Source organism: Apostichopus japonicus, chromosome 19, assembly GCF_037975245.1.
Source record: "Apostichopus japonicus isolate 1M-3 chromosome 19, ASM3797524v1, whole genome shotgun sequence".
Classification (NCBI taxonomy): Eukaryota; Metazoa; Echinodermata; class Holothuroidea; order Aspidochirotida; family Stichopodidae; genus Apostichopus; species Apostichopus japonicus.
This window is the reverse complement of record NC_092579.1, coordinates 25,201,053-25,218,359: the sequence shown is the minus strand read 5'-3', so window position 1 is coordinate 25,218,359 and position 17,307 is coordinate 25,201,053. Positions and strand designations below refer to the sequence as shown.

General features: G+C 35.7%; 1 long non-coding RNA gene across 14 annotated transcripts; it reads left to right on the top strand.

Annotated features, from left to right (window-relative positions):
• Window positions 1–48: 48 nt before the first annotated feature.
• Window positions 49–15,823, top strand: LOC139960231 (uncharacterized). 14 transcript variants are annotated; one of them, XR_011790440.1, is made up of 9 exons: window positions 67–567; window positions 2,250–2,379; window positions 5,718–5,853; window positions 7,122–7,257; window positions 8,344–9,883; window positions 10,970–11,105; window positions 12,382–12,517; window positions 13,605–13,740; window positions 14,808–15,823. It is a non-coding gene; the product is annotated as an uncharacterized lncRNA (long non-coding RNA). The 14 variants fall into 14 exon arrangements; XR_011790444.1 differs by having other exon boundaries at window positions 55–567; window positions 5,718–7,249; XR_011790442.1 differs by having other exon boundaries at window positions 55–567; window positions 5,718–7,253.
• Window positions 15,824–17,307: the final 1,484 nt, after the last annotated feature.

Here is a 17,307-nt window from a genome sequence, read left to right as displayed (position 1 = left end):
TCGCTAAGCCGTGCTAGATCCTCTTTGGCAGTAGCTGTGTTAATACAATTAGAGTGTTACGTAATCGCTACGCCGTTCAAGTTATCTTTGGGGTAGTTTTAATGAATTGGTTCAGTCCAATTCACTCCTCCCAACAAGAAGGATATCTTCTATTCACTACACATGTTGCCTATCTTTTCATTATCTGTCAACGCCGTTCTACTTTACCAAATTGTGCTTTGCCGTTCTGTTCTGCCCGTGCCTGCTTCCACGTGGTTGTTACTGTATCATACGCAATGAATACATCTATGCTGATTCACCACACTCTCTCTTGCTAGTTGGATTTACTTTCCGTCAATTCATTTACCTGGAGAATACCCTCGTTCATTTTGATGTTTTCTAATTGGACTGTTGTGTATAACTTTTACTTGAAACCTTTTCAAGAGGACTTTTTCTACAAAATATATATATTGCTCAATTTCAAATACACGCTCTTCCGAAAACCTGACTAGCCAACTGTACAGAACAACTTTCGCCTGCCTATACCAAAAACCACGCCCTGCTCTCAGAGACGTCATTCTTTTGCAGGTAATTGAAATGTATTTGTTATATTTGTTAACTTAATGTATGCTTTAATGATAGTTTAACAGAACAAATTCTCCTTTCCCGTCTCTTCTATTATGGTCGTGACTGTTGGTTAATCTCGAGGGGTTTGATCTCTCTTATAGATAGATAGCAGTCTCGTAACACTAGTATGTGTGAAAAGCTTAATTTTAATCTTATAACTGCGTCACAATTTCAGCGAATAAACATATGGTTAGGCTTAGATTTCTCATTGACTTAGTGTGGGATTAGGTAACCATGTGGTCGAACGTAACAGCAATAATGAAAATATTCCATGGATATCTTATAACTGAGTCACAATTTCAGCGAATAAACAGATGGCTAGGCTATTTAACCCCATTGACTTAGTGTGGTGTTAGGCAACCATGTGGTCGAACGTAACAGCAATAATGAAATATTCCATGGATATCTTATAACTGCGTCACAATTTCAGCGAATAAACAGATGGCTAGGCTAGTTTATCCCATTGACTTAGTGTAGTGTTAGGCAACAATGTGGTCGAACGTAACAGCAATAATGAAAATATTCCATGGATATCCTATAACTGCGTCACAATTTCAGCAAATAAACAGATGGCTAGGCTAGTTTACCCCCATTGACTTAGTGTAGTGTTAGGCAACCATGTGGTGGAACGTAACAGCAATAATGAAAATATTCCATAGATATCTTATAACTGCATCACAATTTCAGCGAAGAAACATATGGTTAGGCTAGTTTACCCCGTTGACTTAGTGTAGTGTTAGGCAACCATTTGGTCGAACGTAACAGCAATAATGAAAATATTCCATAGATATATTATAGCTGCGTCACAATTTCAGCGAATAAACAGATGGTTAGGCTAGTTTACCCCATTGACTTAGTGTAGTGTTAGGCAACCATTTGGTCGAACGTAACAGCAATAATGAAAATATTCCATGGATATATTATAGCTGCGTCACAATTTCAGCGAATAAACAGGTGGCTAGGCTAGTTTACCCCCATTGACTTAGTGTAGTGTTAGGCAACCATGTGGTCGAACGTAACAGCAATAATGAAAATATTCCATGGATATCTTATAACTGCGTCACAATTTCAGCGAATAAACATATGGTTAGGCTTAGATTTCTCATTGACTAAGTGTGGTGCTAGGCTTCCATGTGGAAGAAATTCATTATTTTGCTATTTAGCTAGACCTTAAATTTTTTAATGAAAATGATGTTTAAAATCATCACACAACATACGAACATGATTGGAACGGTATTTTAGTTTGCATTCCAAGGGAACCAATACATTGACTGCTTTCAAAACCAGCTTAGTCAAATTGTTTTCATTGTTGTGATCCTATGGAGTACTCAAGTTAAGAACATTAAAACAACAAACTCTTACATGTCAAAAAGATATTGATGTAGATTTAAACATTTAATATGGCTGTTCTAGTCCGTAGGTAAGAGCTTAAGTTTAATGATTTTTATTAATTGAAGTAAGAAGTTAATACTGATGCTATTCCAGGGTTTTTTCTATGGTTGTTTGCATCATTTTTCGTTACCCGATTGTCTGTAAATAGTTTGCCTTTGTAATTTAATTTAACTTTTTATAGAGTTATATCCTTCAAGCAATTTCAGACATAGATATAACAGATGTCTTCTTTTTCAATTCTGTACCCAAAGATACCTCCTGGTTTGGTTAGGGGCGTGCTTCAAGGTCTCTGCAACTTCTATCTCTTCGAAGGACACACACGTACCCTTGTGGGATCGTTCACAAGCTTCTGCAAGAAATCATCACGTGAATTGTTCGCAAGTATATTTATTTATTTACATTGTTTGAATTGATTTCCATCTAAAATGAGGGTAAACATTTTGCTTCAAATGCACTTGCTTACGTCAAAAATATATTTTCAATTATTGATGGAAGTTTATTCATTTAAATATATATAGGCCCCAGATTATAGTCTCGGGCATAGTATAATTGCTACAAGTTGTCTAAATGAGAAAAAAAGATGTTTGAATGTCCCAGTAAGGTCAATTTCCTCCAGGATGATAGATAACAAAATTGGTTTAAGAAGTATAAATAAAGGTAGATTTCTCATTGACTAAGTGTAGTGTTAGGCAACCATGTGGGCGAACGAGACAGTAATAAGAAAAATATTCCATGAATATCTTATAACTGCGTCACAGTTTCAGCGAATGAACAGATGGCTAGGCTAGTTTTCCCCATTGACTTAGTGTAGTGTTAGGCAACCATGTGGTCGAACGTAACAGCAATAATGAAAATATTCCATGAATATCTTATAACTGCGTCACAGTTTCAGCCAATAAACAGATGGCTAGGCTAGTTTATCCCATTGACTTAGTGTAGTGTTAGGCAACCATGTGGTCGAACGTAACAGCAATAATGAAAATATTCCATGGATATCCTATAACTAATTTCGAAAAAAGCATCGCCCTAAAAATTAAGGATAACCCAAAGGCCTTCTTTTCTTATGTCAGGTCTAAGCAGAAAGTTAAAGATGCAATTGTTTCCCTTAGGGCACCACAGGCTGATAAGATAGTTACTGATAGTCAGGATGTTGCAGATCTTTTGAACGACTATTTTGTGTCGGTTTTCACAAGGGAAGATACGAGTAGTATTCCAGATTTTCAGGGGGGCAGTGATAGGCCTAAACTGGATACGGTCTTATTTTCGGATGACGTTGTCTTAAAGGAGCTGCTTCGTCTAAATGTTTCTAAAGCTTCTGGACCGGATGCAATCCATCCGTATTTGTTGAAGACTTTTGCACACTATTTCTGCGTTCCACTCTCGTTGATTTTTAGTAAATTTATGGATGAAGGTTATGTTCCTAGGGACTGGAGATGTGCTAATATTACCCCAATTTTCAAGAAGGGTGATAAGACTAAGCCCTGTAATTATAGGCCCGTTAGTCTCACTAGTGTAGTTTGTAAGGTCATGGAGTCTATTGTTAAAAAGTCTTTGGTCTGTCACTTCAGCAGTCAGTCTTTGATCAGAGAGTCTCAGCATGGCTTTTGTCAAAAAAGGTCTTGTCTCACTAATATCCTTGAGTTTATGGAAGATGTAACAAGCTCACTAAATAGGCAGATGTCTGTAGATGTTGTGTTCCTGGATTTCCAGAAGGCCTTTGATAAAGTTCCCCACCAGCGTCTTTTACTTAGGCTGAAGAGCATGGGTGTCATAGGGAATTTACTGTCTTGGATCGGGAATTGGCTTGGTAATAGGGAACAGAGGGTGGTAATTAATGGCTGTGCTTCTTCTTGGCAGAACGTTACTAGTGGGGTTCCACAAGGGTCTGTATTAGGTCCCCTGTTGTTTGTTGCCTATATAAATGACATCGACGGAGATATTTTGTGTACAGCTAAGAAGTTTGCTGATGACACCAAATTGTATTCTGAGGTCTCTTCCAAAAGCGATTCTGAGAAATTTCAAGCGGATTTAGATAAGATTTTTTCCTGGTCTCAGGGGTGGCAAATGCTTTTTAATATTGATAAATGTAAGGTAATGCACATTGGTAGTAGTAACCAAAAGTTTACATACAATCTAAATGGTGTGGAGTTACAGGAGGTCTCTGTTGAAAGAGACCTAGGTATCTACATTGACTCGTCTCTGCAACCTTCCAAACATTGTCTTGAAGCTGCTAAAAGAGGTAATAGGGTTTTAGGTATGATCAAGTGGAACTTCAGTTTTCTGAAAGAGGACATCGTAGTTAGGCTTTATAAGCAGTTGGTTAGGCCTCATCTGGAGTATGCTGTGCAGGCTTGGAACCCTTATTTTGCTAAGGATAAGGAAGTACTTGAAAAGGTCCAGAGGAGGGCTACTAGGATGATTAGTTCCTTAAAGAGGGTTCCTTATTATAGGCGGTTACAACTGTTGAATCTCACCACACTGGAGCTTAGGAGGTTACGTGGGGACTTGATCCAGGTTTTCAAGATTGTGTATGGTTTCGACAATTTATCCTTTACCGACTTTTTCATGTTTGCAAACAGTAGTTGTACTAGAGGTCATTGTCTTAAACTTCAAAAGTCGCATAGTAGGATTAATATTCGGCATAACTTTTTTTCTAATAGGGTTGTGAATGAGTGGAATAGTTTGCCTGAGAAAGTTGTACTTGCAAGTAGTGTCAATGGGTTTAAGAATGCTTTGGACAAGCACTTTAAGCATTGTAATCGGGTCTGAGTGTTTGTGTCTTCAGTTTTTTTTCCCTCTCTTTATAGGGTCCTTGATGGGGACTTAAGTGTCCCTCCTGATCCTTTTTTCTACTAAACTAAACTAAACTAAACTGCGTCACAATTTCAGCCAATAAACAGTTGGCCAGGCTAGTTTACCCCATTGACTTAGTGTAGTGTTAGGCAACCATGTGGTCGAACGTAACAGTAATAATAAGAATATTCCATGGATATCTTATAACTGTGTCACAATTTCAGCGAATAAACAGATGGCTAGGCTAGTTTACCCCCATTGACTTAGTGTAGTGTTAGGCAACCATGTGGTCGAACGTAACAGCAATAATGAAAATATTCCATGGATATCGTATAACTGCGTCACAATTTCAGCGAATAAACAGATGGCTAGGCTAGTTTACCCCATTGACTCAGTGTAGTGTTAGGCTACCATGTGGAAGAAATTTATTATTTTGCTATTTAGCTAGACCTTAAATTTTTTAATGAAAATGATGTTTAAAATCATCACGCAACATACGAACATGATTTGAACAATATTTTCGTTTGCATTCTTAGGGAACCAATACATTAACTGCTTTCAAAACCAGCTAAGTCAAATTGTTTTCATTGTTGTTGTCCTATGGAGTACTCAAGTTAAGAACATTAGAACAAAAAACTCGTACATGTCAAAAAGATATTGATGCAGATTTAAACATTTAATATGGCTGTTCTAGTCTGTAGGGAAGAGCTTAATTTTAATGATTTTTATTAATTGAAGTAAAGAGTTAATACTGATGCTATTTCAGGGTTTTTTCTATGGTTGTTTGCATCATTTTTCTTTACCCGATTGTCTGTAAATAGTTTGCTTTTCTAGTTTGATTTTACTTTTTATAGAATTATATCCTTCAAAGCAATTTCAGACATAGATATAAAAAATGTCCTCTTTTTTTAATTCTGTACCCAAAGATACCTCCTGGTTTGGTTGGGGGCGTGCTTCAAGGTCTCTATAACTTCTATCTCTTCGAAAGACAAACACGTACCCTTGTGGGATCGTGTACGTAGACAAGCTTCTGCAAGAAATCACCACGTGAATTGTTCGCAAGTATATTCATTTAATTACATTGTTTGAATTGATTTCCATCAAAATGAGGGTAAACATTTTGCTTCAAATGCACTTGCTTACGTCAAAAATATATTTTCAATTATTGATGGAGATTTATTCATTTAAATATATATAGGCCCCAGATTATAATCTCGGGCATAGTAAAATTGCTACAAGTTGTGTCTAAATGAACAAAAAAGATGTTTGAATGTCCCAGTAAGGTCAATTTCCTCCAGGATGATAGATAACAAAATCAGTTTAAGAAGTTAGGTAGATTAAAGGTAGACTAAAGGTAGACTAAAGGTAGATTTCTAGATTTCTAGACTAAAGGTAGATTTCTCATTGACTAAGTGTAGTGTTAGGCAACCATGTGGTCGAACGAAACAGCAATAATGAAAATATTCCATGGATATCTTATAACTGCGTCACAATTTCAGCGAATAAACAGATGGCCAGGCTAGTTTACCCCATTGACTTAGTGTAGTGTTAGGCAACCATGTGGTCGAACGTAACAGTAATAATAAAAATATTCCATGGATATCTTATAACTGCGTCACAATTTCAGCGAATAAAAAGATGGCTAGGCTAGTTTACCCCCCACTGACATAGTGTAGTGTTAGGCAACCATGTGGTCGAACGTAACAGCAATAATGAAAATATTCCATGGATATCGTATAACTGCGTCACAATTTCAGCGAATAAACAGATGGCTAGGCTAGTTTACCCCATTGACTCAGTGTAGTGTTAGGCTACCATGTGGAAGAAATTTATTATTTTGCTATTTAGCTAGACCTTAAATTTTTTAATGAAAATGATGTTTAAAATCATCACGCAACATACGAACATGATTTGAACAATATTTTCGTTTGCATTCTTAGGGAACCAATACATTAACTGCTTTCAAAACCAGCTAAGTCAAATTGTTTTCATTGTTGTTGTCCTATGGAGTACTCAAGTTAAGAACATTAGAACAAAAAACTCGTACATGTCAAAAAGATATTGATGCAGATTTAAACATTTAATATGGCTGTTCTAGTCTGTAGGGAAGAGCTTAATTTTAATGATTTTTATTAATTGAAGTAAAGAGTTAATACTGATGCTATTTCAGGGTTTTTTCTATGGTTGTTTGCATCATTTTTCTTTACCCGATTGTCTGTAAATAGTTTGCTTTTCTAGTTTGATTTTACTTTTTATAGAATTATATCCTTCAAAGCAATTTCAGACATAGATATAAAAAATGTCCTCTTTTTTTAATTCTGTACCCAAAGATACCTCCTGGTTTGGTTGGGGGCGTGCTTCAAGGTCTCTATAACTTCTATCTCTTCGAAAGACAAACACGTACCCTTGTGGGATCGTGTACGTAGACAAGCTTCTGCAAGAAATCACCACGTGAATTGTTCGCAAGTATATTCATTTAATTACATTGTTTGAATTGATTTCCATCAAAATGAGGGTAAACATTTTGCTTCAAATGCACTTGCTTACGTCAAAAATATATTTTCAATTATTGATGGAGATTTATTCATTTAAATATATATAGGCCCCAGATTATAATCGCGGGCATAGTAAAATTGCTACAAGTTGTGTCTATATGAACAAAAAAGATGTTTGAATGTCCCAGTAAGGTCAATTTCCTCCATGATGATAGATAACAAAATTAATTTAAGAAGTTTGACTAAAGGTAGATTTCTCATTGACTAAGTGTAGTGTTAGGCAACCATGTGGTCGAACGTAACAGCAACAATGAAAATATTCCATGGATATCTTATAACTGCGTCACAATTTCAGCCAATAAACAGATGGCCAGGCTAGTTTACCCCATTGACTTAGTGTAGTGTTAGGCAACCATGTGGTCGAACGTAACAGTAATAATGAAAATAATCCATGGATATCTTATAACTGCGTCACAATTTCAGCGAATAAACAGATGGCTAGGCTAGTTTACCCCCATTGACTCAGTGTAGTGTTAGGCTACCATGTGGAAGAAATTTATTATTTTGCTATTTAGCTAGACCTTAAATTTGTTTAATGAAAATGATATTTAAAATCATCACGCAACATACGAACATGATTTGAACAATATTTTCGTTTGCATTCTAAGGGAACCAATACATTAACTGCTTTCAAAACCAGCTAAGTCAAATTGTTTTCATTGTTGTTGTCCTATGGAGTACTCAAGTTAAGAACATTAGAACAAAAAGCTCGTACATGTCAAAAAGATATTGATGCAGATTTAAACATTTAATATGGCTGTTCTAGTCTGTAGGGAAGAGCTTAATTTTAATGATTTTTATTAATTGAAGTAAAGAGTTAATACTGATGCTATTTCAGGTTTTTTCTATGGTTGTTTGCATCATTTTTCTTTACCCGATTGTCTGTAAATAGTTTGCTTTTCTAGTTTGATTTTACTTTTTATAGAATTATATCCTTCAAAGCAATTTCAGACATAGATATAAAAAATGTCCTCTTTTTTTAATTCTGTACCCAAAGATACCTCCTGGTTTGGTTGGGGGCGTGCTTCAAGGTCTCTATAACTTCTATCTCTTCGAAAGACAAACACGTACCCTTGTGGGATCGTGTACGTAGACAAGCTTCTGCAAGAAATCACCACGTGAATTGTTCGCAAGTATATTCATTTAATTACATTGTTTGAATTGATTTCCATCAAAATGAGGGTAAACATTTTGCTTCAAATGCACTTGCTTACGTCAAAAATATATTTTCAATTATTGATGGAGATTTATTCATTTAAATATATATAGGCCCCAGATTATAATCTCGGGCATAGTAAAATTGCTACAAGTTGTGTCTAAATGAACAAAAAAGATGTTTGAATGTCCCAGTAAGGTCAATTTCCTCCAGGATGATAGATAACAAAATCAGTTTAAGAAGTTAGGTAGATTAAAGGTAGACTAAAGGTAGACTAAAGGTAGATTTCTAGATTTCTAGACTAAAGGTAGATTTCTCATTGACTAAGTGTAGTGTTAGGCAACCATGTGGTCGAACGAAACAGCAATAATGAAAATATTCCATGGATATCTTATAACTGCGTCACAATTTCAGCGAATAAACAGATGGCCAGGCTAGTTTACCCCATTGACTTAGTGTAGTGTTAGGCAACCATGTGGTCGAACGTAACAGTAATAATAAAAATATTCCATGGATATCTTATAACTGCGTCACAATTTCAGCGAATAAAAAGATGGCTAGGCTAGTTTACCCCCCACTGACATAGTGTAGTGTTAGGCAACCATGTGGTCGAACGTAACAGCAATAATGAAAATATTCCATGGATATCGTATAACTGCGTCACAATTTCAGCGAATAAACAGATGGCTAGGCTAGTTTACCCCATTGACTCAGTGTAGTGTTAGGCTACCATGTGGAAGAAATTTATTATTTTGCTATTTAGCTAGACCTTAAATTTTTTAATGAAAATGATGTTTAAAATCATCACGCAACATACGAACATGATTTGAACAATATTTTCGTTTGCATTCTTAGGGAACCAATACATTAACTGCTTTCAAAACCAGCTAAGTCAAATTGTTTTCATTGTTGTTGTCCTATGGAGTACTCAAGTTAAGAACATTAGAACAAAAAACTCGTACATGTCAAAAAGATATTGATGCAGATTTAAACATTTAATATGGCTGTTCTAGTCTGTAGGGAAGAGCTTAATTTTAATGATTTTTATTAATTGAAGTAAAGAGTTAATACTGATGCTATTTCAGGGTTTTTTCTATGGTTGTTTGCATCATTTTTCTTTACCCGATTGTCTGTAAATAGTTTGCTTTTCTAGTTTGATTTTACTTTTTATAGAATTATATCCTTCAAAGCAATTTCAGACATAGATATAAAAAATGTCCTCTTTTTTTAATTCTGTACCCAAAGATACCTCCTGGTTTGGTTGGGGGCGTGCTTCAAGGTCTCTATAACTTCTATCTCTTCGAAAGACAAACACGTACCCTTGTGGGATCGTGTACGTAGACAAGCTTCTGCAAGAAATCACCACGTGAATTGTTCGCAAGTATATTCATTTAATTACATTGTTTGAATTGATTTCCATCAAAATGAGGGTAAACATTTTGCTTCAAATGCACTTGCTTACGTCAAAAATATATTTTCAATTATTGATGGAGATTTATTCATTTAAATATATATAGGCCCCAGATTATAATCGCGGGCATAGTAAAATTGCTACAAGTTGTGTCTATATGAACAAAAAAGATGTTTGAATGTCCCAGTAAGGTCAATTTCCTCCATGATGATAGATAACAAAATTAATTTAAGAAGTTTGACTAAAGGTAGATTTCTCATTGACTAAGTGTAGTGTTAGGCAACCATGTGGTCGAACGTAACAGCAACAATGAAAATATTCCATGGATATCTTATAACTGCGTCACAATTTCAGCCAATAAACAGATGGCCAGGCTAGTTTACCCCATTGACTTAGTGTAGTGTTAGGCAACCATGTGGTCGAACGTAACAGTAATAATGAAAATAATCCATGGATATCTTATAACTGCGTCACAATTTCAGCGAATAAACAGATGGCTAGGCTAGTTTACCCCCATTGACTCAGTGTAGTGTTAGGCTACCATGTGGAAGAAATTTATTATTTTGCTATTTAGCTAGACCTTAAATTTGTTTAATGAAAATGATATTTAAAATCATCACGCAACATACGAACATGATTTGAACAATATTTTCGTTTGCATTCTAAGGGAACCAATACATTAACTGCTTTCAAAACCAGCTAAGTCAAATTGTTTTCATTGTTGTTGTCCTATGGAGTACTCAAGTTAAGAACATTAGAACAAAAAGCTCGTACATGTCAAAAAGATATTGATGCAGATTTAAACATTTAATATGGCTGTTCTAGTCTGTAGGGAAGAGCTTAATTTTAATGATTTTTATTAATTGAAGTAAAGAGTTAATACTGATGCTATTTCAGGTTTTTTCTATGGTTGTTTGCATCATTTTTCTTTACCCGATTGTCTGTAAATAGTTTGCTTTTCTAGTTTGATTTTACTTTTTATAGAATTATATCCTTCAAAGCAATTTCAGACATAGATATAAAAAATGTCCTCTTTTTTTAATTCTGTACCCAAAGATACCTCCTGGTTTGGTTGGGGGCGTGCTTCAAGGTCTCTATAACTTCTATCTCTTCGAAAGACAAACACGTACCCTTGTGGGATCGTGTACGTAGACAAGCTTCTGCAAGAAATCACCACGTGAATTGTTCGCAAGTATATTCATTTAATTACATTGTTTGAATTGATTTCCATCAAAATGAGGGTAAACATTTTGCTTCAAATGCACTTGCTTACGTCAAAAATATATTTTCAATTATTGATGGAGATTTATTCATTTAAATATATATAGGCCCCAGATTATAATCTCGGGCATAGTAAAATTGCAACTTTGCTACAAGTTGTGTCTAAATGAACAAAAAAGATGTTTGAATGTCCCAGTAAGGTCAATTTCCTCCAGGATGATAGATAACAAAATCAGTTTAAGAAGTTAGGTAGATTAAAGGTAGACTAAAGGTAGACTAAAGGTAGATTTCTAGATTTCTAGACTAAAGGTAGATTTCTCATTGACTAAGTGTAGTGTTAGGCAACCATGTGGTCGAACGAAACAGCAATAATGAAAATATTCCATGGATATCTTATAACTGCGTCACAATTTCAGCGAATAAACAGATGGCCAGGCTAGTTTACCCCATTGACTTAGTGTAGTGTTAGGCAACCATGTGGTCGAACGTAACAGTAATAATAAAAATATTCCATGGATATCTTATAACTGCGTCACAATTTCAGCGAATAAAAAGATGGCTAGGCTAGTTTACCCCCCACTGACATAGTGTAGTGTTAGGCAACCATGTGGTCGAACGTAACAGCAATAATGAAAATATTCCATGGATATCGTATAACTGCGTCACAATTTCAGCGAATAAACAGATGGCTAGGCTAGTTTACCCCATTGACTCAGTGTAGTGTTAGGCTACCATGTGGAAGAAATTTATTATTTTGCTATTTAGCTAGACCTTAAATTTTTTAATGAAAATGATGTTTAAAATCATCACGCAACATACGAACATGATTTGAACAATATTTTCGTTTGCATTCTTAGGGAACCAATACATTAACTGCTTTCAAAACCAGCTAAGTCAAATTGTTTTCATTGTTGTTGTCCTATGGAGTACTCAAGTTAAGAACATTAGAACAAAAAACTCGTACATGTCAAAAAGATATTGATGCAGATTTAAACATTTAATATGGCTGTTCTAGTCTGTAGGGAAGAGCTTAATTTTAATGATTTTTATTAATTGAAGTAAAGAGTTAATACTGATGCTATTTCAGGGTTTTTTCTATGGTTGTTTGCATCATTTTTCTTTACCCGATTGTCTGTAAATAGTTTGCTTTTCTAGTTTGATTTTACTTTTTATAGAATTATATCCTTCAAAGCAATTTCAGACATAGATATAAAAAATGTCCTCTTTTTTTAATTCTGTACCCAAAGATACCTCCTGGTTTGGTTGGGGGCGTGCTTCAAGGTCTCTATAACTTCTATCTCTTCGAAAGACAAACACGTACCCTTGTGGGATCGTGTACGTAGACAAGCTTCTGCAAGAAATCACCACGTGAATTGTTCGCAAGTATATTCATTTAATTACATTGTTTGAATTGATTTCCATCAAAATGAGGGTAAACATTTTGCTTCAAATGCACTTGCTTACGTCAAAAATATATTTTCAATTATTGATGGAGATTTATTCATTTAAATATATATAGGCCCCAGATTATAATCGCGGGCATAGTAAAATTGCTACAAGTTGTGTCTATATGAACAAAAAAGATGTTTGAATGTCCCAGTAAGGTCAATTTCCTCCATGATGATAGATAACAAAATTAATTTAAGAAGTTTGACTAAAGGTAGATTTCTCATTGACTAAGTGTAGTGTTAGGCAACCATGTGGTCGAACGTAACAGCAACAATGAAAATATTCCATGGATATCTTATAACTGCGTCACAATTTCAGCCAATAAACAGATGGCCAGGCTAGTTTACCCCATTGACTTAGTGTAGTGTTAGGCAACCATGTGGTCGAACGTAACAGTAATAATGAAAATAATCCATGGATATCTTATAACTGCGTCACAATTTCAGCGAATAAACAGATGGCTAGGCTAGTTTACCCCCATTGACTCAGTGTAGTGTTAGGCTACCATGTGGAAGAAATTTATTATTTTGCTATTTAGCTAGACCTTAAATTTGTTTAATGAAAATGATATTTAAAATCATCACGCAACATACGAACATGATTTGAACAATATTTTCGTTTGCATTCTAAGGGAACCAATACATTAACTGCTTTCAAAACCAGCTAAGTCAAATTGTTTTCATTGTTGTTGTCCTATGGGAGTACTCAAGTTAAGAACATTAGAACAAAAAGCTCGTACATGTCAAAAAGATATTGATGCAGATTTAAACATTTAATATGGCTGTTCTAGTCTGTAGGGAAGAGCTTAATTTTAATGATTTTTATTAATTGAAGTAAAGAGTTAATACTGATGCTATTTCAGGTTTTTTCTATGGTTGTTTGCATCATTTTTCTTTACCCGATTGTCTGTAAATAGTTTGCTTTTCTAGTTTGATTTTACTTTTTATAGAATTATATCCTTCAAAGCAATTTCAGACATAGATATAAAAAATGTCCTCTTTTTTTAATTCTGTACCCAAAGATACCTCCTGGTTTGGTTGGGGGCGTGCTTCAAGGTCTCTATAACTTCTATCTCTTCGAAAGACAAACACGTACCCTTGTGGGATCGTGTACGTAGACAAGCTTCTGCAAGAAATCACCACGTGAATTGTTCGCAAGTATATTCATTTAATTACATTGTTTGAATTGATTTCCATCAAAATGAGGGTAAACATTTTGCTTCAAATGCACTTGCTTACGTCAAAAATATATTTTCAATTATTGATGGAGATTTATTCATTTAAATATATATAGGCCCCAGATTATAATCTCGGGCATAGTAAAATTGCTACAAGTTGTGTCTAAATGAACAAAAAAGATGTTTGAATGTCCCAGTAAGGTCAATTTCCTCCAGGATGATAGATAACAAAATCAGTTTAAGAAGTTAGGTAGATTAAAGGTAGACTAAAGGTAGACTAAAGGTAGATTTCTAGATTTCTAGACTAAAGGTAGATTTCTCATTGACTAAGTGTAGTGTTAGGCAACCATGTGGTCGAACGAAACAGCAATAATGAAATATTCCATGGATATCTTATAACTGCGTCACAATTTCAGCGAATAAACAGATGGCCAGGCTAGTTTACCCCATTGACTTAGTGTAGTGTTAGGCAACCATGTGGTCGAACGTAACAGTAATAATAAAAATATTCCATGGATATCTTATAACTGCGTCACAATTTCAGCGAATAAAAAGATGGCTAGGCTAGTTTACCCCCCACTGACATAGTGTAGTGTTAGGCAACCATGTGGTCGAACGTTACAGCAATAATGAAAATATTCTATGGATATCTTATAACTGCGTCACCATTTGGAAGAAATTTATTATTTAGCTAGACCTTAAATTTATTTAATGAAAATGATATTTAAAAGCGTCACAAAACATACGAACATGATTGGAAGGATATTTTAGTTTGCACTCTAAGGGAAACAATACATTAACTGCGTTCAAAGTCAAATGGTTTTCATTGTTGTTGTCCTATGGAGTACTCAAGTTAAGAACGTTAGAACCAAAACTCATACATGTCAAAAAGATATATTGATGTAGATTTAAACATTTATTATGGCTATTCTATTCTGTAGGGTCTGTCAAACAAATATTATATATCATATAGTTAAGAAGCCATTATGTACTTTGTATCACATGTTATGGTGGAGCATAAACACTTTTTACATTTTGTTTCCACAGAGTAGATTCCCCAGTGGTGGTATTCTACCAGTTTATAATACAGAACTATGGCAGAAACTTTTGGAACAATGATTGGAGCTTAATAACTGCGATGTAGGTAAGAGGCAATGGTTTAGGGAGTGTGGCCCATCATAACTATGAAATATATTGCAAAAACCTGTCGAAAAATTATTGCAGCTTACTAACTGCATTGTAATGTGAGAGACATTGGTTGAGGCTGTTCATACTACATAACTATGAAATGTGTTGCAGAAACTTCTCGAACAATGACTGAAGCATACTCACTGCAGTGTATGGTGAGGGACATCAGTTTGAGGGAGTGTATCCTACATAACTATGAAATGTTTTGCAGAAATTTCTCGAACAATGGTTGCAGCCTACTAACTGCACTGCATGAAAGACATTTTTTGAGGGAGTTATACTACATAACCATGAAATGTATTGCAGAAACCTCTCGAACAATGATTGCAGATTAAATAACTGCAATGTATGGTGAGAGACATTGGTTGAGGCTGTTTATACTACATAACTATGAAATGTATTGCAGAAACTTCTCGAACGATGATTGCAGCCTACTGACTGCAGTGTATGGTGAGAGACATTGGTTGAGGGGTTTTATACTGCATAACTATGAAATGTATTGCAGAAACCTCTCGGACAATGTGTGCAGCCTACTGACTGCAGTGTATGGCGAGAGACATTGGTTGAGTGATTTTATACCGCATTACTATGAAATGTTTTGCCGAAACTTCTCGAACAATGTGTGCAGCCTACTGACTGCAGTGTATGGTGAGAGACATTGGTTGAGTGATTTTATACCGCATTACTATGAAATGTTTTGCCGAAACTTCTCGAACAATGACTGTAGCCTACTGAATGCAGTGTATGTTGAGAGACATTGGTTGAGGGGTTTTATACTGCATAACTATGAAACGTATTGCAGAAACTTCTCCGACAATGTTTGCAGCCTACTGACTGCAGTGTATGGCGAGAGATATTGGTTGAGGGGTTTTATACTGCATAACTATGAAATGTATTGCAGAAACCTCTCGGACAATGTGTGCAGCCTACTGACTGCAGTGTATGGTGAGAGACATTGGTTGAGTGATTTTATACCGCATTACTATGAAATGTTTTGCCGAAACTTCTCGAACAATGACTGTAGCCTACTGAATGCAGTGTATGTTGAGAGACATTGGTTGAGGGGTTTTATACTGCATTACTATGAAATGTATTGCAGAAACTTCTCCGACAATGTTTGCAGCCTACTGACCGCAGTGTATGGCGAGAGATATTGATTGAGGGTGTTTATACTACATTACTATGAAATGTTTTGCAGAAACCTCTCGGACAATGATTGCAGCCTACTGACTGCAGTGTATGGCGAGAGACATTGGTTGAGGGGTTTTATACCACGTTACTATGAAATGTTTTGCCGAAACTTCTCGAACAGTGTGTGCAGCCTACTGACTGCAGTGTATGGCGAGAGACATTGATTGAGGGTGTTTATACTACATTACTATGAAATGTTTTGCAGAAACTTCTCGGACAATGATTGCAGCCTACTGACTGCAGTGTATGGCGAGAGACATTGGTTGAGGGGTTTTATACTGCATAACTATGAAATGTATTGCAGAAACTTCTCTGACAATGTTTGCAGCCTACTGACTGCAGTGTATGGCGAGAGACATTGATTGAGGGTGTTTATACTACATTACTATGAAATGTTTTACAGAAACCTCTCTGACAATGTTTGCAGCCTACTGACTGCAGTGTATGGCGAGAGACATTGATTGAGGGTGTTTATACTACATAACTATGAAATGTTTTGCAGAAACCTCTCGGACAATGATTGCAGCCTACTGACTGCAGTGTATGGCGAGAGACATTGGTTGAGGGGTTTTATACTGCATAACTATGAAATGTATTGCAGAAACCTCTCGGACAATGTGTGCAGCCTACTGATTGCAGTGTATGGTGAGAGACATTGGTTGAGGGGTTTTATACTACATTACCATGAAATGTATTGCAGAACCCTCTTGAACGATGATTGCAGCTTACTCACTGCAGTGTATGATGAGAGACATTGATTGGGGGTGTTTATTCTACTTTGTTATGAAATGTTTTGCAGAAACTTCTCCGACAATGTTTGCAGCCTACTGACCGCAGTGTATGGTGAGAGATATTGATTGAGGGTGTTTATACTACATTACTATGAAATGTTTTGCAGAAACTTCTCCGACAATGTTTGCAGCCTACTGACTGCAGTGTATGGCGAGAGATATTGGTTGAGGGGTTTTATACTGCATAACTATGAAATGTATTGCAGAAACTTCTCGGACAATGATTGCAGCCTACTGACTGCAGTGTATGGCGAGAGACATTGGTTGAGTGATTTTATACTACATTACTATGAAATGTTTTGCCGAAACTTCTCGAACAATGATTGCAGCCACATAACTATAAAATGTTTTGCCGAAACTTCTCGAACAATGACTGT